The following is a 25,434-nucleotide window of genomic DNA, read 5'->3' as shown; positions in this document are numbered from 1 at the left end:
TATTGATATAATTACACAGTGCATTCTTCCCATACCCGTCTTTAAGGAAACCATGAGTCAAGATTTTTATTATTACTAATTTTACTTTTTACCCCCTCTCTTCTGACAGCTGTGAATCTGTTTCTATTTTGTTTTTTTAAAAATGAACTTTTTTTTTTCTGTATTGATTCAGGTATTACATATGTGTCCTTATCCCGCCCTCATTGTTTCTATTTTGTTTGTGAGAGTCAAGCATTTTAAAAAAGGACAGTTCATTTTTAATTGAAAAAGACCAAATTTATGCCTAGAATTTAGGGAAATGCTTTTTGATAGACACAGGATTTGATCTGGACAACCAATCAGTATTTGGTATCATGTAGCAAACAATGCTAGATCAGAGCAGCTGATGGAACTTCTGAATTGATTATATTATTCCTCAATCCAGAGCTTTTTTTTAAGAGTAAAAATTATTTCTGTAGAGAGAACATACCAGTTCTTTTTACTCTTGAGTATACCAGGTAAGTGGGTCTCCTCGGAAGGCACGTGGGTGCAGCTGCATTGTGAAAGCTGAAACTAACTGAACAGAGATTTCCCTTTGGAAATGGGGAGTAAGTTCAGGTAATTAACAAAGTTGCAGAGGAGAGAATCAGGCAAACTGAGCACTTAGGATTCCAGTGGAAGGAGAGCTACTAGTTAACTTCCTCGTTGGTAGACTCTGGGCCTCATGTTAAGACATTTAAAGACGCAGGAGAGTGATAAAGAAAAAGTGTTATCTAGGTACAGTATGCACTCTGCTTTGGAAAAACATTTACACAAACAAGAAATTGTGTCAGCATTTTCTGCTATTGCAGGGTCTAGAGAGTTATGCACTGTGGGTTAGGTGAAAAATAGAAAAAAAGAAATAAAAAATGATGGATTTATCTCACCTATAACTATCAACAAATGGGTTCAACAGCCTCCGGAAACAAATCATCCTTGTTTTCTGCTTGCAAAAGCACCCCACATCCACACACTAGGGGTGGTTGGGAACTGCGGGATCTGAGGCCATGGCCGACTGGCAGGTGGGGACAGAGGCCAGGCCCTGCAGCCCGCAGGACAGCCGTGGAATGTCACTCCAGCTGCAGCAGGCCCTGTGAAGTCGGGCGGAGCCACACAGCGGATCCGGGCTTCTTCTCTCCTGTTCTGGTTCTATCACACCTTCACCCAGTTAAGCTGAGGACACTTCTTGCAAGAAATCATTTCACATAACACTTCCCTAGGGACTCAGACCTAAGAAAATCCATGAGATGAAATGAAGCATTAGACATATATTGTGGAAAGACCTCCAAAGTCAATCATGATTAATTTTTTGGAGGAGAATCTATTTTTTTCTTTTGATATATCATTAAATATTTAGATATGATTTCTTTCAAAATTATACTGTTTAATGACAAGATTTTGATGTAGTTACATCAGTGTCATTAATATACTTTTTTCTCATTAACTTTATTTTATTTTTTAAATATTATTTTATTGTTTAAAGTATTACACATAGTAGTACATATATCTCCTTTTCCCCCCATTGACCTTCCCCCAGCCTCCCCTACCCCCTGTCGCATGCCCTCATCCCACCACTCCAGTGTCTTGTGTCCATTGGTTGTGCTTATATGCATGCATACAAGTCCTTCGGTTGATCTCTCCCCCACCCCCCCCAACACTCCCCAGCCTTCCCACTGTAATTTCACAGTCTGTTCAATGCTTTACTGCCTCTGTATCTATCTTTTTGTTCATCAGGTTATAATGCTCTTTATTTTCCATAAATGAGTGAGATCATGTGGTATTTTTCTTTCATTGCCTGGCTTATTTCACTTAGCATGATGCTCTCCAGTTCCATCCATGCCGCTGCAAATGGTAGGAATTCCTTCTTTTTTATAGCAGCATAGTATTCCATTGTGTAGATGTACCATAGTTTTCTGATCCAATCATCTGCTGATGGGCATTTAGGCTGTTTCCAAATCTTAGCTATGGTGAGTTGTGCTGCTATGAACATAGGGGTAAATATATCCTTTCTGATTGGTGTTTCTAGTTTTCTTGGCATTAATAGACTTTTTATTTTAGAAGACTGTTAGGTTTACAGACAAATTCTGAAGCTAGTATGGAGTTCGCATATACCCCACAGTCAGGTTCTCCTAAGTGAGAAGTGAACTGAATCTGCTATTTCTCCAGCCCCTCTGGCTTCATGTTAGCATGGTGTAACGTTCTAGCTTTCTTTCATTTTAATCGGTGTCTTTAAGGTGGATTCTTATAGGCAACATATAAAGTCAGTTCATATTTTTTTACCCACTTGATAATTTCTGCCTTAAGAGGCATATTTACACCAAGCATGACAAACTCAAAGGCTAACACGGGCCAAATAAACAAGGTTTAAGTTCATGTGGGCCGCAAAAAACACACAAAAGCTTCAATTTTCATAGAAACATGGGTTTATTTCGATAGAGACATGCTGAATACAAAGGGTTGAAATAAATGAGTAATTGTTAACATAAAATAATAGAACATTTTAATAAAAATTAATATTTTTCTTGAACATTAACTTACCAGACACTGACTAACTGCACAAATTAACATGCATAACGCAAATAAACCGATTTTTCTTGTTCTCCGAAAGCGCAATATTTCCTGTTGCGCACACCAAACAAGTCAGTCCAAGACGAATGACGTGGCCATCGGCTGCTAAAACATTCGCTGCTGGTATTAGTGGGGAGAAATGGTGCGCCTGCGCATAAGGGAAATGAATGCAACACGATTGTGGTCATCAGTCATTAGCGAATGTTGTAATTTGTTATTAATAATTATGTATGACAAGATATTGTAAAAATTAAGTTATGAAATTTTTATTAAGACGTTTCTTACACACCGTTACATTGGCTGGGCCGCAAAAATATTCGCTGTGGGCCACATGCGGGCCGCGAGTTTGACATGCTGGCATCACACCCTTCATATTTACAGAGTAACTGATACTTATTCACTGCAATGGTTTGTTGCTTTCATTCTCCTCTTTCACTGTCCTCTGGTTTTAATTGTGCACTTTATATGGTTCCATTTTCACTCCTCTCCTATTATACTTAGTTCTTTTAAGTTTTTCAGTTTTTCCTCTGGAGTTTACAGTGTGTTTTAACTAAGCTGAGTGCGCCTTCCATGAAATGAAACCTGAGACGTTTCCATCTTGTGGAAAGGCCTATCAGGTCCCAGAGGTGCAAGTCCCTGTGGGAGCTATTGCACCCCCCTTCCCTCCCCCGCCCTGTCTTTTATGACTGCTGCTGTCCCTCTCACTTACTAGAACTACTTACTAGAACTACTTACTAGAACTATTGCACCCCCCTTCCCTACCCCCCCCCCCCGTCTTTTATGACTGCTGCTGTCCCTCTCACGTCTCCACATACTAGAACTACTCTTACATTCTTACTATTAATATTTCTACTCAAATAAAGAACAAGTAAAATGAAGGATTTTAATTTCATTTAATCCTTTCCCAGTGGTCTTTATTTATGTAATGGAGTTTCTGACCCACATCATTGTTCTCCTCTCTGAAAACCTTAACATTTACTGAAGAGAAAATTTGCTGGTAATGAATTTCTTTTTTCATTTTTGTTTATGAAAGTCTTTATCTTTCTTTTTGGAAGGATAATTTCACTGTACTGAGAAAAAAGTGTTAAAAGAAAAAAGAAACTTAAAGTAACTTGCCAGTTTATGAAAAGAAATCCACTGTTCTGTAATTAATGTGCCCTCCACCCGTTGCTTTCAACATGCTGTTTTCCTTTTCTTTTGAGCACAATATGCCTAACCGCAGGCCTTTTGTTTTGCGCGCTTCTCCTCCTCTGTGCACTCTGAGCACTGAGTCTGAGGTTCGGCACTTATCATTACTGTTAGGAAGTCTGTGGCTGTTAGTGTTTAAAATGTTTTCTCTGCTGCATCCCTTTTCTCTGTTTTCTGTGTCTCCCATAATTCTGTGAGATCCTTTAGTTTTTTATTCTTTTTCCTCTTTTGTATATCAGTCTGGGGAGTTTCTATTCACTTATCTTCAAGCTGGTTGATTCTTTCCTCAGCTATGTTACGTTTACTGACCACCGAAGGTATCCAGCATTTCTGTTGGTGTTTTTGATTTCTAGCATTTCCTTTTGACTCTTAGAATGTGCACCTCTCCAGTGAAATAGCCCTCTCATTCACGCATGCGGAACTGCTTTTTCCATTAGCACACTTAACATATGGATCCTAGTTATGTCCAATTTCCTCCTCTTCATGTCAACATCTGAGTCTGTTTTCTCTTGCCCTTTGATATGCCCTGTGCCCTTATGATTTTTGTTGAAAGTCGGAGATGGTGTGTCAGTAACAGCTACTGAGGCAAACAGGCCTTTGGGCTTGTTTCTCCGGCGCAGAGCTGGGCTGTGTTCAATGTTCGCAGTAGCTGTAGGTGTCGGAGCTTTCACATGCCCGAGTGTCCTTGTTTTGTCCTGCCTCTTGCCTTTGGGCATTGCTTAGGTGGTACTCATCCTCCAAAAAAAAATCTCGCTGATTTGAGCTGTGATCCAGTTATTACTCTGAAGCTGTGACCCAGTTATTACACTGAGGCCCTATGGTGGCAGGAAAGTGTGATGTGGTAGGAAGGTGCGATGTAGGGGAAGCGTTCTATGTCCTTCTGATCACATCTCAGTCTTTCCATGGGCTCCTCTCCGGGACCGTGGCCTTCACAGGCCTCTCTCCCAGGGGAACGGCTACCTTTATCCTCTGGCCCAGCTTCCTCTCTGGCTGCACAGACACCTCGCCATCACAGCGCCTGCACTCCAGCAGCAGAGCCTCCTAGGAAAGAACCTTCATCAGCAGAAATGGCTGTGAAAACGAAGGGGCCACTCTCATTTATTTATACGGAAGGGATTTTGAGCATTTCCCAGACTCAAAGTCATTTGATCAAATCATGTCAAATATATTTAATGATGTAGTTTTACACTAAGGATAACACCCTCACGGCTCTCGTAGGCTTTTCTGATACCTGAGGACACATCTCGTCCACAGATGCTCAGACAGTTTGAGCTCTAGGGCTTGATGCTGAGTTCAGTTCTCACGGCAGGAGCTCGGTGGCGCCACTGTCGCTATTTGTCAGAACTGCTACAGATGATGCCTTTAGTATTTTGGGAAGTAGAGACAAAGAGTTTAATTTATACTGTTACCTTGAAACACAAAGTCACAATCTGGGGATACAGAGATATTAATGCAGGAGAAAAGGCTCATATATTCGCCCATAATAGATAGAAAAAGTTTTGTACAAAACCATTCAGATGCTGTTGTTAATCCTCACCAGAGGATATTCTTTTCCCTGTTGATTTTCAGAGAGAGTGGGAGGGAGGGAGGGGGAAAGACACATTGATTGTTTGCCTCCCTCATGCGCCCAGACCTGGGCCAGGGATCGAACCTGCAAGCCAGGTATGTGCCCTTGACCAGAATCAAACCCAAGACCCTTCAGTCCACAGGTTGACACTCTAACCACTAAGCCAAATGAGCCAGGGCAAAACCACTTAGAATCCTCCACTAAATTGTGAATAATTCTGGAATCTTAAATTACAATGAAGTAGAAATATTGGAAGTTAATCAAATGAAATATAATTAAGAAGATAGAGTAGCAGTTTTATAGATACCATGTAAGTTTGAAAGCTATGGCCTAGGTAAGCCCCAACAAAGGGGTCAAGGTAAGTTGACAAATACTTTTATGATGTAAAACAATAACAAGTTTAGGAGAACAAAGATTATCTTGATGGTCTGAATAAATATCAAGAAACATTAAAATTGAAATAAGTTAAGCAAAAGCAAATGTATTGTAATGTGTAATCTATTTATAGGTAGATGTTGGAACATGTTAAACAGACATGGAAATGAAGGCAATTATGAATAACCTTATATTGAACTCTAAACCATTAAACTGATAGTGTGTTTTTTTTCCAACTTTCTTTCATTTGTACAGCTAATTTCCACTCAAAAACATAATATGGATTTTTAAAAACGTGACAGCCCTCTAGGAACATCCAACTGGGAAAATAAAGTCCCATAAATACACTCAACACATACATAAAACATAAGTGAATCATAAATATAGTTGTCTGAGTGTACATGGCTACCTGTGGGGAAAGAGTGTGTATGTGGATTGACTGGGTTACACACTAAATTTAAATGTAATCTCTTCAACAAATTTACAGTGTATCTGACTTTTTATTCAGAAGGATGCTAACTCTATAGGTGTATTCATAATACATGGTCCGGAGTTGGAATGTAAACTATTTTTGGCATTAATTCTTACAAGTGCCCACATTATATTTCATTGCTTCCCCTTTTTATTGATGTTTATTAAAATGTTAGTTAAGCACATGCCTAATATTGGGATTCTTATCTGCACCGAAAGATGTGAGTGAGTATCAAGAAGTGTGTGACATTAAATATTAAAGTAAATCTACAAAAGTCCTTGAAACGGCGAGGAGGAGCATAAGCGGCTTACACTAAGGCACAATGTTTGCACTGCGTTCCGAGTGCTGGGGACCAGCAGTGGGGTTCCCACACTCCTGGGGCATGCTGAAACTTCTCCAGGTCCTTTTCTTAAAACCAACCTGCCAGAAATGCCACCCTCTGCCCATTTCCTAACGAAAGGCATTGCTTCTTCATTCTTAGTGTAGACAGTGCCCTGGATGTAAAAGACACTGGAACGCCTGACAGATCAGCCAACAAAGGAGATGTGTGGCACTGGTGTTGGCACTGGAGGCTGTGAGACCAGTGACTAGGAAACATTTGTTTGCAAGTCACGTGGTCTCCAAAGCGGTAAGAGAAAATGGAGGCAAAACCAGACCAGGCTTTTAACCAGCACAACACAGGGTTTATTTTTGATGATAGACTATTATGCGGTTTTTCACTTTTAAATCGGTAGGGGGGTAAATAATTGAGAGACACTGCTATGTCACACACAATATTTTCTCTTTCACTTATTTACATGTAAAACTTTCTTAGTGGTATGGCCATAAAGGTGAAAAATAAAAATAGAATTGATGAAGAATAGAACCGGTATATTCAACCAATAAGTAATATTTACTCAGCTATCCATAAACTAAATTTTGAAAGGCTTATTAAGATCCATTTTGAAAAATGTTCATTTATATATTATGCAACTAGTTACATGTGTTGTAGGTACTTATCTGAATCAATTACATAAAACTAATACTTATTACAACTGAATCCAGAGAAAAAATTCTTTAAAAAATTTATCCTTATAATTAAATTTAAATAGTATATATGCATATGTGTGTACATAACATAAATCCCCACATGTTAATGTGTATATATTTTGCTGGAGAAAATAAATGTTTTAAACATGAGCAGAATTTAGTTTAAATTTTCAGAATTATAAATATTTATTCAAAGAGATAAGAAAGACCGTACATTTTTTTTTCATATGATAGAGGTTTTCAGAGATTATAAAAGAAAGATGATGTCAAATATTTATGGTTCATAGTCTATTGATTATTTTAAATGATGTAATAATTTGTTTTATGTGAAATTATATATTTCATGACAAATAACATATATGCAAAGGATTAGACAGTTTATAAAATTATTGAGGGAGCAGTTATACAAAATATTTTAAGCCACTGATATGCATGATAAGAGCAAGGAAATATCTGTTGTAAAGAGACCAGTTTAGGGGTGGAACATAAGATGGGCATCAATCTAATAGAGACGCAGGGAGATAGATATAAATCCATCAATACAGAGAGGAATGCAAAGACTATAAGGAGATTCAATAATAAGGTAGAAAGCATGTCAGAAATATCTGCTGATGAGATTAAAATGTTGGTGTCATGGAAAATTATGGAAGTTCATGAGAATTAAATCTGCTGAAAGTTTTTGAGCATAAAATATATTATTGTATTTATATATAATTATATTTATGCAATAAAGTTTACATATATATTTCTATATTAAGAGAAATTGTGACAATATAGAATTATATGTGTATACTTATGTTAAGAGAAATTGTGACAACATAAGTATAATGCTCATTGTGATTTTAACAATTTTTACCTATGACAAATTTTTGTCCAAATATTTAAGGAAAATAAACTTTGTTCCATGTCACACAATGTTGTTGAGAGTCAGGAAGACATAGGTAAGAGAGATAGAACAAGCCCGAAATTGCCTCAGAAAATAATTGTAAAGGGCATTCATGTATCTTAGGGATATTTAGAGAAGATGGTATCGCTCACATTGTTTTCAATAATGTAACCCTGACTCCTGGAAAAGGGATGGAATGATAACTGCACCTCGTTAGCCAGGATGTTGCATTTAACCTTTCATGACCTTTCATGTCCTTGCTCACATTCCAGGTAGCACATGACATGCAGTTCTGCTCAGTGCTCTACGTACATTGTTGGGGAATCTATATATATAAAAGCCTAAGCGACCATTATGACCAAATGACTGGTTGGTTGGTTGGTTGGTTGGTTGCTATGACAAGCTCTGACCACCAGGGGGCAGACGCTCAACACAGGAACTGCCCCCTGGTGGTCAGTGCGCTCCCACAGCAGGAACACTGCTCAGCAGACCAACCCGTCCCAGTGGCCCACCAGCCTGGCAGCAGCCACTCCCTCCCTCAGTAGTCCTGCAGGTCCAATCTCTGGAGAACAGGCCAGGCACCGATGGACCAGCGCCAGCAGCCTCCTGGAAGTCTGCATTGGGCACTGTGGCTGCTTCCCCTCCCTAGATGCTTGCAAGGAAGAAAGGATATAAAAGTGACCGCCAGGTGGCTCCCGACAACCTGCGCAAACATCAGCAGGATCCGGATCCCGGGGTGGGGTGGGGGGGGAAGCAAGGGCATCCCACCACCCAACAGGAGGGCCGATCGCATCCCGGCCCCTTCCCATCCACCCAGGGCCTCTAGTTGTTAAATAAAAACTGATTCTGGCACAAGAACAGACACACAGAACAATGAAACAAAACAGAGAACCCTGATATTGACCCAAGCCATTATGCTCAATTAATATTTTGACTAAGGAGGCAAAAACATGCAATGGAGTCAAGACAGTCTCTTCAACAAATGGTGTTGAGAAAATTGGACAGACACATGCGAAAAAATGAAACTAGACCACCAACTTACACCATACACAAAAATGAACTCAAAATGGATAAAGGACTTAAACGTAAGATGGGAAACCATAAAAATCATAGAATAATCCATAGACAGCAAAATATCAGACATATGTCATAGCAACATCTTTACTGATACAGCTCCTAGGACAATGGAAACCAAGGAGAAAATAAACAAATGGGACTACATCAAAATATAAAGCTTCTGCACAGCAAAATAAATCATCAGCAAAACAACACGAGAGCCCACTGCATGGGAACATATTTGTCAATGTTATCTCCAATAAGGGTTTAATCTCCAACATTTAGAGGGAACTCATACAACTTAACCAAAAGAAGATAAACAATCCAGTGAAAAAATGGGCAAAGTTTTCAAAAGAGGACATAAAGTAGGCCAAGAGACATATGAAAACATGCTCAAAGTCACTAATCATCTGAGAGATGCAAATCAAAAACAACAATGCGGTACCATCTCACACCTGTCAGAATGGCTATCATCAACAAACGACAAGTGCTGGCCAGGATGCGGAGAAAAAGGAACCCTCGTGCACTGCTGGTGGGAATGCAGACTGGTGCAGCCACTGTGGAGAACAGTATGGAGTTTCCTCAAAAAACTAAAAATGGAACTCCCATTTGACCCAGTTATCTCACTTCTAGGAATACTAGTATATCCCAAGAAACCAGAAACACCAATCAGAAAGGATATGTGCACCCCTATGTTCATAGCAGCACAATTTACCATAGCTAAGTTTTGGAAACAGCCTAAGTGCCCATCAGCAGATGAGTGGATTAAAAAAAACTGTGTTACATTGACACATTGGAATACTATGCTGCTATAAAAAAGAAGGGACTCTTACCATTTGTAACAGCATGAATGGACCTGGAGAGCATTTTGCTCGGCGAAATAAGCCAGTCAGAGAAAGAAAAATATCACATGATCTCATTCATTTGTGGAATATAATGAACAACATAAGCTGATGAAGAAAAATAGATCCAGAGACAGAAGCATCGAACAGGCCAGCATCCAACCTCAGGGGGAAGGCGGAGGATGAGGGCATGTGCTGGGGGGTGGAAATGGTTGGGGAGAAGTCAATGGTGGGAAAAGGAGACATATGTAGTACTTTAAACAATAAAGAATTAAAAAAAAAGAAATAGAAAAAAAACTGATTCAGTACAAAATGTGCTTCCCCTTTACAAAATTATTGGTGCAATATAGAATATGGCCATTGCTTGCAACATCCAGTTACATCAATCCCTGCGCTTAAACCCAGCACCATAACACAAACAGGAGGAGGACAGGAATGAAAACAAACGTTCTGAAGTCATTACTTCCAGAACAGCAAGTGCTCCCGAGGGCACAGTATATATAAAACAGAAGACAGAGGCCAACCCTGGCAGATTACCGGGGGTAAAACAAAACCATCATTGGTTAGGTTGAAAGGCTTTGAAAAGAATGCATTGGTAGTACAGGCAAGGGGAAAAGCCAATTTACAAAAGACCATCATTCATTGTGACAAAAGAGAGAAAAAAACTATTGTTTTGACTACTGATTTGAGGATTTGGTGTGGAAAAATCATAAGACCCACATCAAAATGTATTGACTCCAGTTCATAATTACAGTATTCATTTTGTGGCTTTCTGAATGAGAAGCCCCTTCTCAGCACCGAGGTAAAGGAGTTCCATTTGGCCCACCCGTGGGTCACGCACAGGCGAGGTTCGCAAGCACCGCACACAGACATGTTCTGGAATGTCAGAAATCTGTCTACAAGCTTGCTTTCAAGTTTTTAAAAAAACAGGTTGACATGAACCTGATAAAATGAGAATACCTACTTCAGGGGTAGACTGATGCTTTCCTAAAATAGTTCTATGATCATTTAGAATAGTTATTAACTACCTTGACATTGATTCCAAGAGAATATGTTTTACTAAAGATATTTGCATGATCTTTAAGGAAACATATTTTCAAAAAGTAAATTGGATTTAAGTAAGTTAGATAGGTTGATATGCATATTATGAAATAGAACCCTAAAATATAGGGATATAATAATAAGTATAGATAGGATTATAGATATAGATGTCACCATAGATGTAGATCTAGATATATATGAATAAGGATTGAGAAATAAATTGATACTTGAAACAAATTTTGGACTTTAAAATCCTTGTAATAATTTAGGTAAGTAGATTTAGATGCCATTCACTGCACCACTTAAGTTTTTTTATTTCTTATAGTTAAAAAGTCAGTCATCTCATTAAAGCTGCAGTTTTCGGTGCAATCAACACCTAAGCCTTCACTCAATCAGGGTGACTTGATCCATGAGGGTGTGACTGTACACATACTTGAGGCTTCGTAACAGCCATGTAAGTGGGAAGGATACTGTGAGGGCCATTAGACTCTACAGCCTAAACATAATGAAGAATGGAATACCTTTTCTAGTATTCCTTCTAATGAATAGTTGCTTTAGTTTCACTCTAACCTTGGTTATATTCCAGTGAAAGGAGGGAAGCTGGAAGTAGTCGACACATTGAGGGTATTCACAGAATGTGTGGTATGTGTTTCCACATAATTACAGCATTGGCTTAACCATCTGGAAATTAAGTTTTTCATCTTTCAGCTTTTATTTTTTCTCTAGAGCTCTGTATCAGCCCGGCACAATTTAAGCACAGATGCTGCCTGAAATTGAGGTGATGGCATGTCAGAGGGCACGTATTAAAAAATCTATCTTTAGTACAGAAATGATGCCCGCTTCCCAGGGCCTTCCCCTCCCGACTTTTACTCTTCATCCATGTACGGTGGCCTTTGAAATAGAACCCTAAAAGAAAGCCCTGGCCTCGGGGTTGGTTCATGTTATTACTTTGCAAAATTTACTGAACTTAGTTTTTTTATTTCTTATAGTAAAAAGTCAGTCATCTCGTTAAAGCTGCAGTTTTCGGTGCAATCAACACCTAAGCATTCACTCAGTCAGGGTGACTTGATCCGTGAGGGTGTGACTGTACACATACTTGAGGCTTCGTAACAGCCATGTAAGTGGGAAGGATACTGTGAGGGCCATGGAGACCTTCACATAGGGACACTGACATTTGCTTTGAAACATTCCAATGCATTGACTTTGGGGAAGACCTGTGTGTTAGGCCCTTCCCCAATTTCAAAAATATCTGTTACAGTTACTGAGTGTTTTACAACAAAACTATTTGCTTCTTTCAGGTATCAAACATAATTTTCTTGATCTGTATTTTTAACAGTGTGAACCTATAAATTGTACACTTGCTATTTAGAGTGCTGATGCATTTGCATCTGAAAGACATTCAGTAAGAACAAAGCACTGCGAATGAGGACCCACAACAGTAGAATGTCAAATGCCATTGCTCTCTTCTTTTCCCAACAATATAAGCAAGATTATGGAATTATCTGCAGACTGTCATTCTTCTAAATTTTGCTTTACCTTTCCTTCATGGTATAAGGCCCATCTGTGGATACACTTTTTCTCCCTAATAATTATGGGAAAGGGGCAGGTGTGAATCCGTAGACCGGAAATCAGGGAGGAAAAGATGGATGTGCTGATTTGTTTTCGTATGCCTGCCCAAGAGCTGAGGGATGAGTGCAATCTAACGATCATAAATAACGGACACCCCCATCAGCTGGGACCCGCAGGAGACGGCGACTGTCTCCCTCACAGGGAGGCAGACCAGCTTTGCTGCTGCCCATGAACAAACTCAAGGCAGAGCGTTCCTGCAGACAGCCCAGAAGTGCTGGGAAGCACACTGTATCTGCCTCATCCAAAATAGTTTGCCCAATCCGTCTAAAAAACAAAACCTTTCCCCCCAACAAGAACAGATCCTTGAGCCTGTCCACTAAGCTCAGTGGTTGAGCATCGACCCATGCACCAGGAGGTCACAGCACATGCCCTGGTTGCAGGCTCGATGCCCAGTAGGGGATATGCAAGAGGCAGCCAATCAATGATTCCCTCTCATCATTGATGCTTCTGTGTCTCTCTCCCTCTCACTTCCTCTCTGAAATCAATAAAAATACCTTAAAAAAAAAAAAAAAACAACCCAGAAACTTGAGCATTCACTTATAATTCAAGGGAAAATAGAATTTAGAGACATTCATGGGTCCTTCTCCCACTCTCTTTAAAAAAGTTTAATAATCCTCTCCTTTTTTCTCCCTTCCCATTACAATGAGTTGCTAAACTAAGTTTCCTTCTTCTTTCCCAGAAGAGTAAATGGCAAATTATTCCATCATGTGTAGGTTGTTAGTGCATCAAGGTGAACTCCTGTTTTAAGTACTTGGTTATCATTATAGATGTCATCATGGCTATTAAACTACTTAAACAGTTCTAGATTCGGGAAACTAAAGCTCTTAAAATAATCCATATCTGTTTTCCTTTTTGTCATAAAAAATATTAGAAGAAGGTAAGACATGTATTTGTATAACTAATTAACAGCTAATCAAGCAAAAAAAACAGAAGTTAAGGCATGCAGGTAGTTAGTGTCAGAATCCAAGCTAAATGTAATCTATTTCTTCCCAGACCTTCAATATTTCCACATCCATTTTTTACTGTGTTTTATTTAGTTCTTAAATATAACCTTAGCATTCATTTTTTATTACAAACTGTCATTTTTCCTTATAAATGACAATGTCTCATAACTTTCATTGCAGATAATTAAATATCTCAAAGATCTCTATGCTATGATTTAGATTCACATTTACATATTCATAAACTCTACATTTAGAAGCAGTGACCTGTTTATGCTTTCAAATGAATTTCAATTGCTGTGTTGACTATGCACAAACACTTGAAATACATTAACATTAAGAATGTGTTAGCTTGTACTGAAACATTTATATATATATTAGGGGTCCAGTGCATGAATTTGTGCACCTTGAAAGGAACTGTGGGCTGTGAGGCTGAGGTGGGCACAGAGGCAGGTCTCGGCCCATCCTCCATGACCCAGCCTGGCCCCTCCCGTCATGGAGCAATTGGGGTCAGCACCTGCAGCGGTTGCGAATGGGGCCAGCGCCATCAGTGGGTGTGAGTGGCGGCTGCTGCCCCGATTGCCCCTCAGGAGCAGGGGAAGGTGGAGAAGCACTGAGGGGTGATCAGGGCCGGCAGCCACTGCTTGCACCCATTGATAGTGCTGAGCAATCGGGGTGCATCGTGTGGGAGCAAAGAATTTTCACCAGAGGCTTGCCCCAATGACAGCGACTGGCACCCTGCCTTGGTCTGGCGCCCCCACTCACCTGCTCCACCATCCAGCTGCGGCCGACGCCCGCCATGTTCTGTGTGCAGCCCCTGGTGGTCAGTGCATGTCATAGTGACCAGTTGTTCGATTGTTCTGCCGTTCGGTCTATTTGCATATTAGCCTTTTATTATATAGGATTTCAGACCAACTACTTCAACTGGTCACTTTGGAATACACAGTGAAGAAAACTAAGCTGTACCCCAAAAGTATTTGTTTTAAAGCTTCACCAGCCTAAGTGGATCACATCCAGGTAAGGCATTCGCTCTGGGGGTGGCTTCAACACATGAATAAAATGTCAGGAGTTTTGAGGGAAGTAGATAATCTAATATATATTTGGATCAAAAGGAAACTATAACTTTGAAAATCATACTTCAAAAGGAAATCTCGGTTTTATCTCTGTGGCCTGTCTGGCTATTTAATTAAATTATATTCTTAAAAGTCAGATGTCATTTACAAAATAATAAAATGGCCAGCATTTATTTATTAGGGAGAACAGAAATTTGCTGCCTTCCTTTCTAAATGTCTCAAGTACAGTGTAATGACGTTACCATAGCTGCACCTTCACTAGATGATAGGAGCTGTTCACTTTCATTATAAATTGCAGGTGCCACTGTTGTATGTGGGTCCGTCACTGACTGAAACGGCATTATGCAGCACATGACTGTATATACTAACTCATGTATGTGTGTGTATGTATATATGTAAGTAAATCTTCCAGTGACCTTTGTCCTTGGGGACCCACATTTCCACTGTTGCTGTGTATGAATGCAGTAATTGTCATTCATATTTTCCTTTCCTTTTCTCATTCTAGCTGCTGTACACCATACTTATTGTTACACAAGTTCTTTCTACATAGCAGTGCCGTTTAGGGGGAGGGGTCATCCTGAGATGTTAACATACTGACATGTTTGCCTTCAGCTTCCGTACTAAGCACCGTTATAGTTTTCAGTTAAATTCCATTTGTAATGTAACACCATGCCGAATTAAGCACCTGACATTCCGCATTATTCTAAAATATCAGAAGAGCAGCCTCTTGAGTTTAAACATCTGCACTGAGTGTTAGAACAGGACAAAAAAAAGACACACGAAACAGTGAAAAGAGGAAGGATGAAAGGAAAGATAGCAGGAAGAATATTTATATTCTTATCTCATTCTCATAGAAATTTATTTTTGATTGAAGATTCCACCCACGTAAGTGTCATTATTTGGTCATTGTATGTAACTAACATGATAAACGCTCTTTATTATGGATAACTACAAATCACACAAAATCTGGAAAACCCTCTGTGGGAATTTTCCTTTTTATAGCAATTAAGAGTTTGGCATTTGTTGAAATAATATCTGAGCAAACTTTTAAATTTATTTATGGAAAAGAATATGAAGATAGCTGTTGTTTGCTGGGGAAAGTTTATAGCCTTATGTTATCTTTTACCATCATACAATGGTAATATCAATTTTTTATTTGAAAAGGAAAGTTGAATGAAAATTAGTAAAATTCATAAATTGTTATATCATACAGTGACAACTCCTAAAATGACTATTAGAGGAAAGTAATTTTAATAAAAGTTACATTAAAGCTTCAATGGAAATATTTCCCAATCATCTTCAAACAATAGACCAAAAAGATATTGAAATCTGTACACTAGTTATTAATTTTTTATTCTCAGACTGAACTGACATGTTCTTTATAAATATAATTCTCAGGATACTTCCTGTAATGCTCTTCAAATAATGTGGAGAAAATCTCAAATAAGAATGACATTACTTTTTATGAATATTAATATAAAATTAGAGAGTTCTTATTACTCATGTGAGACCTAATCAAAGGTTTCTTCTTAGAGGAAAATGATATTGTAGATGCCCTGATATCAGTGTGCTAATATTTCACTCAATAAAACGCACACAGGATTTGTTGCAATATCCATATATTCCTCAGAAAAATATTGACCTTCTTATAGATAAATTTATAAAATATAAAAATGGGTGAAACAGAATTAGAAAAGAATTATCTAAATATGGTGATAATAGATCAAGCATTTCTCTTTATTGTTCATAAAATTATTATTTTACAAAATTGTCTTTTTTAATTTTTTGAAATATTGATTAGAGAGAGAGGAAGGGAGAGAGAAACATCAATGATGAGAGAAAATCATTGACTGGCCTTCTGCATGCCCCCTACGGGGGATAGAGTCTGCAACTCAGGCATGTGCCCTGACCAGGAATCATCATGACCTCCTGGTTCATGGGTCAATGCCAAACCACTGAGCAACACCGGCCGGACAAATTGTCTTGATTGCTGACAGGTAAAAACAAGAGCTTGACCTTCACTGTACAACTCCGGTAGTGTCCTCTGGTGAAGCTTCTCTTTCAGGGGGCCCCAATATGCCAGTCTTCCCCCACCCAGTAAAAATGTCACCAAAACCCTTCATTCAATCCTAACCCTCTGTACAAATCAACCTGAGGGGAATGCTTCCCCAGTTTCAAATCCGTGAAGCCAAATCTAGTTCACTCTTGAGTTTCGTTCCTTATTTAAATTTTAAAAAGTTTATCAGGCTGTCCCACAGGAGCAGAGAGAGCAAATGAGAGTGACGTGCTAAATTACCCTGCTGCACCAAGACGGGAAGTCTAATTCCTCTTGCTCTAACTTCAGACAGCAGAGCCAGAGATGATAAATAAGTCCACCCCTTGTCACAGAAGCAAAAGAAGCAAACAGATCCCTTCACAAGTGTCCCCTATCCTTCCTTGCTCAACCCCCTTCACTTGGGGCTGAATTTGAACAAAGATTTTAGACTGAGAACTTTGGACCCTGGGCTGGATCTGGTACCTACATTTGGTGAGACCAAACATGATTGTAATAGCTTGGCAAGGATGTAGGGGACCAAAAGTAGGATAAGAATAAGTGTGTGATTGGCTGGGTGATTAGCTATCATAAATTAATAGAACCAATGTGTTGGAACAGTAGAACTGGCAATAATTAGGTATTTGCTTTGTTTTTTAATTTGTAACTCCTTTATCTTCATGAAAGTTGATAGCGAGCTATGCTTTAGCAAAGAAGTATCGCTCATTTTCTAAACCAATGGCTTGACTTTTATTTTTTCCTCCTGCTTCAGTGGAGAAATTCTGATTTCTCACTTTCCTGGGCCAACACCAAGATTGGGAAACAGAAACTTGATCTGCAGGGTTGGTCAGCTTCTGGCAACCCTCACTTCCCCTACAACTCCTGTCTGCCTAGGCAGGTGCATCCATCCGCCTACGCATTCATGCTTGCATCAGTGCAATAGTTCTGCATGATCACCTCTTCATATGGGCACTAAGTAGAAAATAATGGGAAAAGAATAGGCACAGTATGCTTTCATAGAACTTAGACTATTCTGAGCCATAAAAATATACACAGCCCTAACCAGTTTGGCTCAGTGGATAGAGCATCAGCCTGCGAACTCAAGGGTCCCAGGTTCAATTCTGGTCAAGGGCATGTACCTTGGTTGTGGACACATCCCCAGTAGGGGGTGTGCAGGAGGCAGCTGATTGTTGTTTCTCTCTCATCAATGTTTCTAACTGTCTCCCCCTCTCCCTTCCTCTCTGTAAAAAATCAATAAAATATATTTAAAAATGTATACACAATATTTGATGCATGTAGGTCTGTCTTATGAGGACAATAAACAACACAAGGAAAACAGTTTGGCAAAGTAAAGTAAAAGTCTTTTGTATCATTATACTAGAGGCCCAATACACAAAATTCGTGCAAGAGTAGACCTTCTCAGCTGCAGGTGGCTGCCTGGATGCCTCCCTCGCAGCCATGGTGGCTGCAGCCCCAGCTTAGTGTGGAAGGATGTCTGGTCTAATTAGCACATTACACTTTTATTATTATAGATATATGGCAGTCTGAATGTCTTAGGGCCCTGGAAATAGTGCCAGGGGCTGGAGCCAGGGGAGAGGTTGGGGCGTAGCATGTGAAGTCTGGGAGAAAGCAGAGAGCATTGGTGTTAGAGACACACTCAGCAAGTTAACTCTGCTAGCTCCATGGGACATTCCTGGGAACAAGGAAATGGGAATTTAAGTTGCTGAGATATAAGCAAAACTTCTGAATTCTAAATTAAAGCACAAGTTCTATCTATCTAGACCTTCGTTATAACTACATATACACTATATATAACATATGCTGCATTTCCACTGGAAGGTGACATATCCTACCAGTAATCAAGAGTAACTTTTGTAGTGTTATGCAGAACCAATTTAGGTCAAACATGGTAAAATGACAAATTCCACAATTGCATTAAGAAAAGTAACTCCCAATTGATCTTTACCATGGCTTTATTGAATGTAACCTTGTAAAAGGGCATGAAGTCCAATAAGTTTGTGTTTATATGAATTGACTGTGGCTGGAATTGTGGCATTACACAGATAGAACTGTGACTTCTTTTTACATTACATAATTTTTAAAAAGAATATTTTATGGCTTTAATTGTAGATCTGACTGAATTTCAATTTGGGGGAACTAAATGCTAGCAACATTTTATAGTTTATATTGTGTTATCATAGAAAATGTCATGTCAGTGTTTTAAGACTTAGCTTCTTAGAAACCTGGTACTTTCATGTTTAAATCAACTATCATGAGAAATAATTTATGGGCAATAAAGCATGCCAATTTTAGGTTTACAGTTTGATGAATTTTGACAACTGTATGCAACCACCAATAAAATTTCCATTTTTAAAAAGTTCTTAGAAATCTGTACCTTTGTAGTCCATTTTGATATGCCTTCCATTACTAAAACAGCTCGGCCTGCTGTAGAACTTACTAGAAATGAGTTATACCACCTTAGCAGCATTACTGTGTGTATCTGTAGTCTGTTTGTATTTACTGCTGAGGGACATATATCATGAGTGGGTAGAACCCAATTTGTTTATCCATTCACAATTAATGAACATTTGAGTTGTTTTCAGGTTTGGGATCTTATGAATAAAGCAGCTATGAACACATACGAACGATACTTTTTGTTCTAACACATCGTGACTAAGATTGAAGAATGGAATAGCTGCATCATGTGGAAAATACACATTTCACCTTAGAAAACACTGTTTCCTGCCAAAAATGTGCAGCATTCCAGTTACTCCAAATCCTCACTAACAATTAGTTCTACTAGTAAGTTTTTAAAATTTTAGCTATTATAATAGATATGTAGCAGCATCTCATTCTATATTTATATTAGTGTAAATTTAACACATTTTGACATATGAAACCATCACTACAATAAGGATACTAAACATCGATCACTTCCAAAGTTCTGTTTGTATAATCCCTTTCTCCCATCCCTCTCTGCCAATCTCTTCCATCCCCAGGCAAAACACTAGATTTATTTTTGTCAATAGAGTTTGCATTTCTTAGACTTTTTAATAAGAATCATAGAGCATGATGCTCTTTTCAATATGTTATATTTATATTATCATAGGTCTGCCTCAAGAAACAAGAAATATTTCATATAAACAATCTAACAGTTTACCTTAAAGAACTAGAAAAGGAAGAACACAGTCCAAAGTCAGTAGAAGGAGATACTAAAGATGAGAGCATAATTAAATGAAATAGAACAAAAAGGCAATAGAAAAACATTAATGAAACAAAGAGCTCGTTCTTTGAAAAGATAAATAACATTAACCCTTCGTTAGACTCACCAAAGAAAAGCAGAGAAGAGACTCAATAAAATCAGAAATGAAAGAGGAGAAGTTACAGTGGACATCACAGAAATACAGAGGATCATGTAAGAATACTGTGAAACACTCCATCACCAAATTTGATAACCTGGGAGGGAGGGGTGGACAAGTTATTAGAAATACATAACTTTTCTAGCCTGAACCATGCAGAACAGGAAACGCAGAATAAACTGACAGGAAGGAAATTGATACAACAATCAAAAACCTCCCAAAAAACCAAAGTGCAGGACCAGATGGCTTCACTGGTTAGTTCTACCACACATTCAAAGATTTAATACTGTACCTATTTTTCTCAAACTCTTCCAGAGACGGAATGCTACCTCAGGTCTACATTGCCCTTAGGAAGGCCTATATATCTCATGAACATAGATGCTAAAATCCACAACAGAAGACCAGCAAAGTGAATACAACTAAATGACAACACACTAAGAAGATAATACATCTGTTTCCCTTTGACCTCTTTGTACAGATCATTTGATTCTAAGTTTGTACCTCAGTCGGTTTTGACCTTTACAATGTCTGACTAAAAATTACCAATTCACATCATTACTTAAAAATATTCTTGGAAAATAAAATAGAATAAATTCGAAATGCAAGAAACACTGAAGTAAGTTTTCTTTGGGGTACATATATTTTATGTGAAATATTGTAATGTTATTACCAATATTGAGGAGTACCTTCAGTGCAGTGATTAAATTAATTGATCTTTGATTAGATGCGCAGCCACATTCATTTTAAAAATGTTTTCCTCACTATCGCATTACTAGATATAAACGTACATGAAATCTTTTCAAAATAAACAATTTCTTTAAGATGGATAGAATGCGACAGTGAGGCAAACATGGCCAGAGAGTGGATAATGATAATACAGATTAGATACTTGGATGTGGCCTCGGCTTTGCTTTAAGCTCTAGCTCCGACAGTACCCAACTTAAAGAACTTAGTTAAGATTCCAACTTACTCATTTGCCAAAGGGGCGAAGACTACCTGCTTCATAGAGTTATTATGAGAATTAAATGAAATAAAGCTTTTGCCACAATATCCGGCACATCATAAATGTTCAAAAAATGTCAGAATATATCATTAATTATTTTTAAAATATATTTTTTATTTATTTCAGAGAGGGAATGTGAGATAGAAACATCAATGATGGAAGAGAATCATTGATTGGCTGCCTCCTGCCTGTCCCACACTGAGGATCGAGCCCGCAACCCGGACATGTGCCCTGATAGGAATGGAACCATGACCTCCTAGTTCATAGCTCAATGCTCAACCACTGAGTCATGCTGGCTGTGCTCATTATGTAATTATTAATATAAAGTAAATCAATTAAGAGCTACACAATGCTGCGGAAGAAGATTAGGATGATTTTGTAGGTTTATCACAAAATCACCTGCCCACCGCCACAATCAACACTGATCTCCTTCCTCACGGGAGAGGCAGACTCCTCTTCCTTCTGAATGATACTCAAATCTCTAAGGATAGCTTGAGCTGACCCTCAGGTGTGAGGGTGAAGGAAAAGGATAGAACCTGCTAGGAAATCCCAAAATCAGCAGGTGTGAAAGCATTTCACAAAGTGGTTTCATTTATTTTAAATATGACTCTCCACTCCCTGATAGTTTATTGCTCTAGCCTTTTATTGGAAGCTTGAAATTGGGCCATTACCTTATGCAAATGTTATTTTCAAAATTAAAGTTAAAGTAGATTATAATGGATCATGCTTGTAGTGAAAATATGCATAAAATATAATATTGATAGAAAAACATTCTTCTGAGATTGTTGAGATTGAAAGGAGCATCTTCCTGAATTACGTTCTTAGTACCAGTGAAGGTATTTAATGCATAATAGCATTATGCAAAGTGTTTCAACTGAATCTAAAATCCTCATTGCATAGTTTTATGATTACCTGAAAAAAAGATTAAAAACATAACTTTGTTTTATAAATATTATGAGTGATACATACAGTGACCCAAAGCCTAGATTTAAGCTAATTTTGCATAGCTTTTATTTTATCAATGTTTCATTCTACTACTGTTCTGAAAGTTTTGCATTTCAGTGTCCTTGCAAAAACAGAAGTAATAATTAAAAAAAAAATCTTACATTTACTGGGTCAACATTTTGAGGAGTAATCATGCTTTCCAATATAGTTTCCAGTTTTCAGGCACAAAAACAGAAATTTTATCTGTGATTATATTGCCCCATGAGGAGGCCTATAGCACACATCAAAGAAAGCATCCAACAGTGATTCTTGAATTAAGTAGAAAAACTTCCACACCACACTCAAAAAAAAAAAAAAAAAGAAAGAAAGAAAGAAAGGAAAAGACATTGATAGCTAGTTGTCTTATTAATAATCAGTGCAAAGCTATAGTTATTTTAGTAGACAAAGAGCCACCAGAAAACATCTTTGATAAGACTAGAGACACCCTTTCATCAGTTTGGTGAAGCACACAAGCAAGAGATGCCAGACATTTGTGTAACGGGTATTTATTCTTCCCATGCACACTCCATCCTGAGCAGCGGGATCTACTGTAAGCACATTCCTACAGAACATATCACTCGTTTGTTAGAACTGTGTCTACTTGGCTCACAAGCAATTTCTTTTCTGATGTGTTCACTTTATTACTTCTTAAACTTTTGGAATCCATTACAATTTAGACCTCACTGAGAAACAGGAAACATCATTTTGCTACTTGGTGGATAATACCAAAAAGGAAAGTTCATAAACGAAGACAAACTGTGTGAAACTTCAATAAAAGCTTTAGAAAGTTATATTTTAAAAATACAGTACTTTGAAGGGTTTTTCTTATTTCATGGAGAATTTTCTTTGGACACTATCTCATAAGCATCAGACTAGTAAGTGTCAGCACAGTGATGGGTACTTCTTCTAGCCCAGGGTGGGCAAGGGGTCTCTTGTTTCAGGGATTACAGCTGGAAACATAGCAGTATTTGATCCAATAGCAGGCCAACTATATAGAAAGTATTTAAAATTTGAAATGAAAAACAAAATTTATGTATATATGTGGGACATATGTAATACTTTCAACAATAAATTGTTATTTAAAAAATAAAGTGGGGGTAGTATGTAAAAAACTAGTGGCCTGGTGCACAAATTCATGCACATTGAAAGGAAATTAATTAGAAGAAATATTTTAATATTGCTACTCGCCCTTTCTCTATAATAGAAGTGTCAACCAAATTCACGATTGATAATGAAACACATGTGTTCGATTGGCACCAGCGAGAGCTTTATATGTATTGGCATGCACGAGTCAACTTAGCTTTTATATATATAGAATAAACTTGCTTAATTAGACCTGCTTTCTGATTTAGCTAAACTTTTTCCAGTCCAGTGAAGCACCCCAACTTCTCTTTCAGGTAATTGTCACCAACACAGCAGTAAATATCAACATGAAGCAGATTATTATTGTAGATCACGCAGGGAGAACAAAGAGTGAATTATTTATTTAACTGCAGCAGTATTTGATTATATTCTGCTCAGTGAGAAAACCTGAAGTCATTTTCAAGGTCACCATTTCTTACTTCTTTTCAGTTGGGTCAAGTTTCTAAGCTTTCTAAATCTCCATTTTCCAGCTAATGAAAAGAAAATAGGATTCTACCAAGTCTCCTATCTACCTACTCCAGGACTTCTCTGAGGATCAAATGAGATGAGGCACTGGGAAAACACTTCACAGACATTTGGTTACAGTATAAAATGTTTCCACCTGGCTATAAAGCAAATTGTGTTCCTGGGATGAAGAAACTCCAAGGAGGCTAGTCACTAGGGAGAGGAAGCCAGGATTGCTATGTGATGTCATTATCCAGACAGACACTTAGCATATTAGCCTTTTAGATAGATAGATGATAGATAGATAGATAGATAGATAGATAGATAGATAGATAGATGATAGATATTTTTAAACAGCTGATTTCTAAGGAGTGTGGATACTTTTAAATTATCAAGTACCTTGATGAATTTGGATATGCAAATAAAAAAAGTATTAGAAAACAAAGGCAGTGAAGTGGTCTACATAGTATCAAAATAATTTAGGTTTTTGAGGATAATCAAAGTTGGACAAAGGTGAGAGATGAGAGAGAGAGAATGAAATGATATTAGTGAAGTGGGGATTGGCTGAGCAGTACATGAGGCAAAGGAAAAGTGGAGACCTTTCTGAAAGCGAGGTAGGTGAGATCATTATTGTTCAATCAAGCGGTTCCCTCAAATCTTTTCAGTAGGCTGTCCTGAAATAACTCCTACTCTCATACATGCTTTGTGCAGGGAGCTTTACTTTTAAAAAAGTTCCTCTTTTGGAAAGGAAATAAATTTGAGATGAAACCAAATTTTCTTATTCGGGGCTCCATAATGTAAAATGAATTCAGTAATTATAGAAGGTGGAACCAAAGTCCAGGGAAGACCATGAGAGTGTAGGTCCTGAACAGATACTAGGTATTCAGGGCCTCTTCACAGGTGTCGAATGGGCTTGAACAAAGCAGACCTACATTTCAAGGGACCAGGACATGGCCATTGATAATGAGTTTCATTCTTTCATTGTTATTTTAAAAAAATAGTACTCAGAGATCAAATGACAATGTGGAATAATAAAATAAGGTAAATGTCATTTGGAGGTATCTACATGAAAGCATGCATACAAGGGAAATGGAAAATTATAAGTCTATTAATTTAATATGGAAAATGGTATAAATCCCAAGTGATAATTCGTTATAGTTAGATCAGCTTCTCAATTAAAGAAGAGAAAATAGAATAGGGAGACATACCATTAGAGCAAAAGGGGATCATTTGAACATCAAAGGGTTTGGTTTTTTTAAGAAGGCTTTAGAAATAGTTGGTGAAATATCCCAATACTATCATTATCAAGATGCAAAAACTCCACTGTGAATTTAAAAATTCAGTCAACTAATGGTCAGAAATATCACACAGCTTTCAAAGACCATATACCTTCTAGGTGACACAGCAGGAATTGGAAGTGTCTGACTGTCTTCAGAGTGTGTATACACTTTATTACAGCATGCTACCAAAGCAATTTCCCCAAATTTAGGCATTTTTACATTCTTAAATGTGAAACACAATTGGACCATGAAATTTGAACTCCTTTTCTTTTTTCCTACCTCTCCTCTAACTGGCCCTGTAATTTTTCCATAATAATTTAAAAAATACTTCTCTGTGTCTCATATTGTTATCTTTGGATTGAAATCCTGGTTAAATCCTCTTCTTCTCATTGTGCATTCTGTTCTGTTCTCTTACTCCTCAGTTCTTAATACCAGTCTTTAAGTTATTTTTTTTCTGTTTTCTTGTTCAAAAATCAAATTCTGCAGCTGCTTATAATTCCTCTG

General features: G+C 38.0%; 1 long non-coding RNA gene across 1 annotated transcript; it reads left to right on the top strand.

The window, feature by feature from the left end:
* The first annotated feature begins 6,678 nt into the window (after positions 1-6,678).
* LOC129150130 (uncharacterized) lies at positions 6,679-20,685 on the top strand. Its single transcript, XR_008556861.1, has 2 exons — positions 6,679-6,816; positions 20,392-20,685. It is a non-coding gene; the product is annotated as an uncharacterized LOC129150130 (long non-coding RNA).
* The last annotated feature ends 4,749 nt before the right edge of the window (positions 20,686-25,434 follow it).

The sequence above is a fragment of the Eptesicus fuscus genome, chromosome 8 (genome assembly GCF_027574615.1).
Source record: "Eptesicus fuscus isolate TK198812 chromosome 8, DD_ASM_mEF_20220401, whole genome shotgun sequence".
In the NCBI taxonomy this organism is placed as follows: Eukaryota; Metazoa; Chordata; class Mammalia; order Chiroptera; family Vespertilionidae; genus Eptesicus; species Eptesicus fuscus.
The sequence above is the reverse complement of the archived record's forward strand: the minus strand, read 5'-3'. Positions and strand labels throughout refer to the sequence as shown.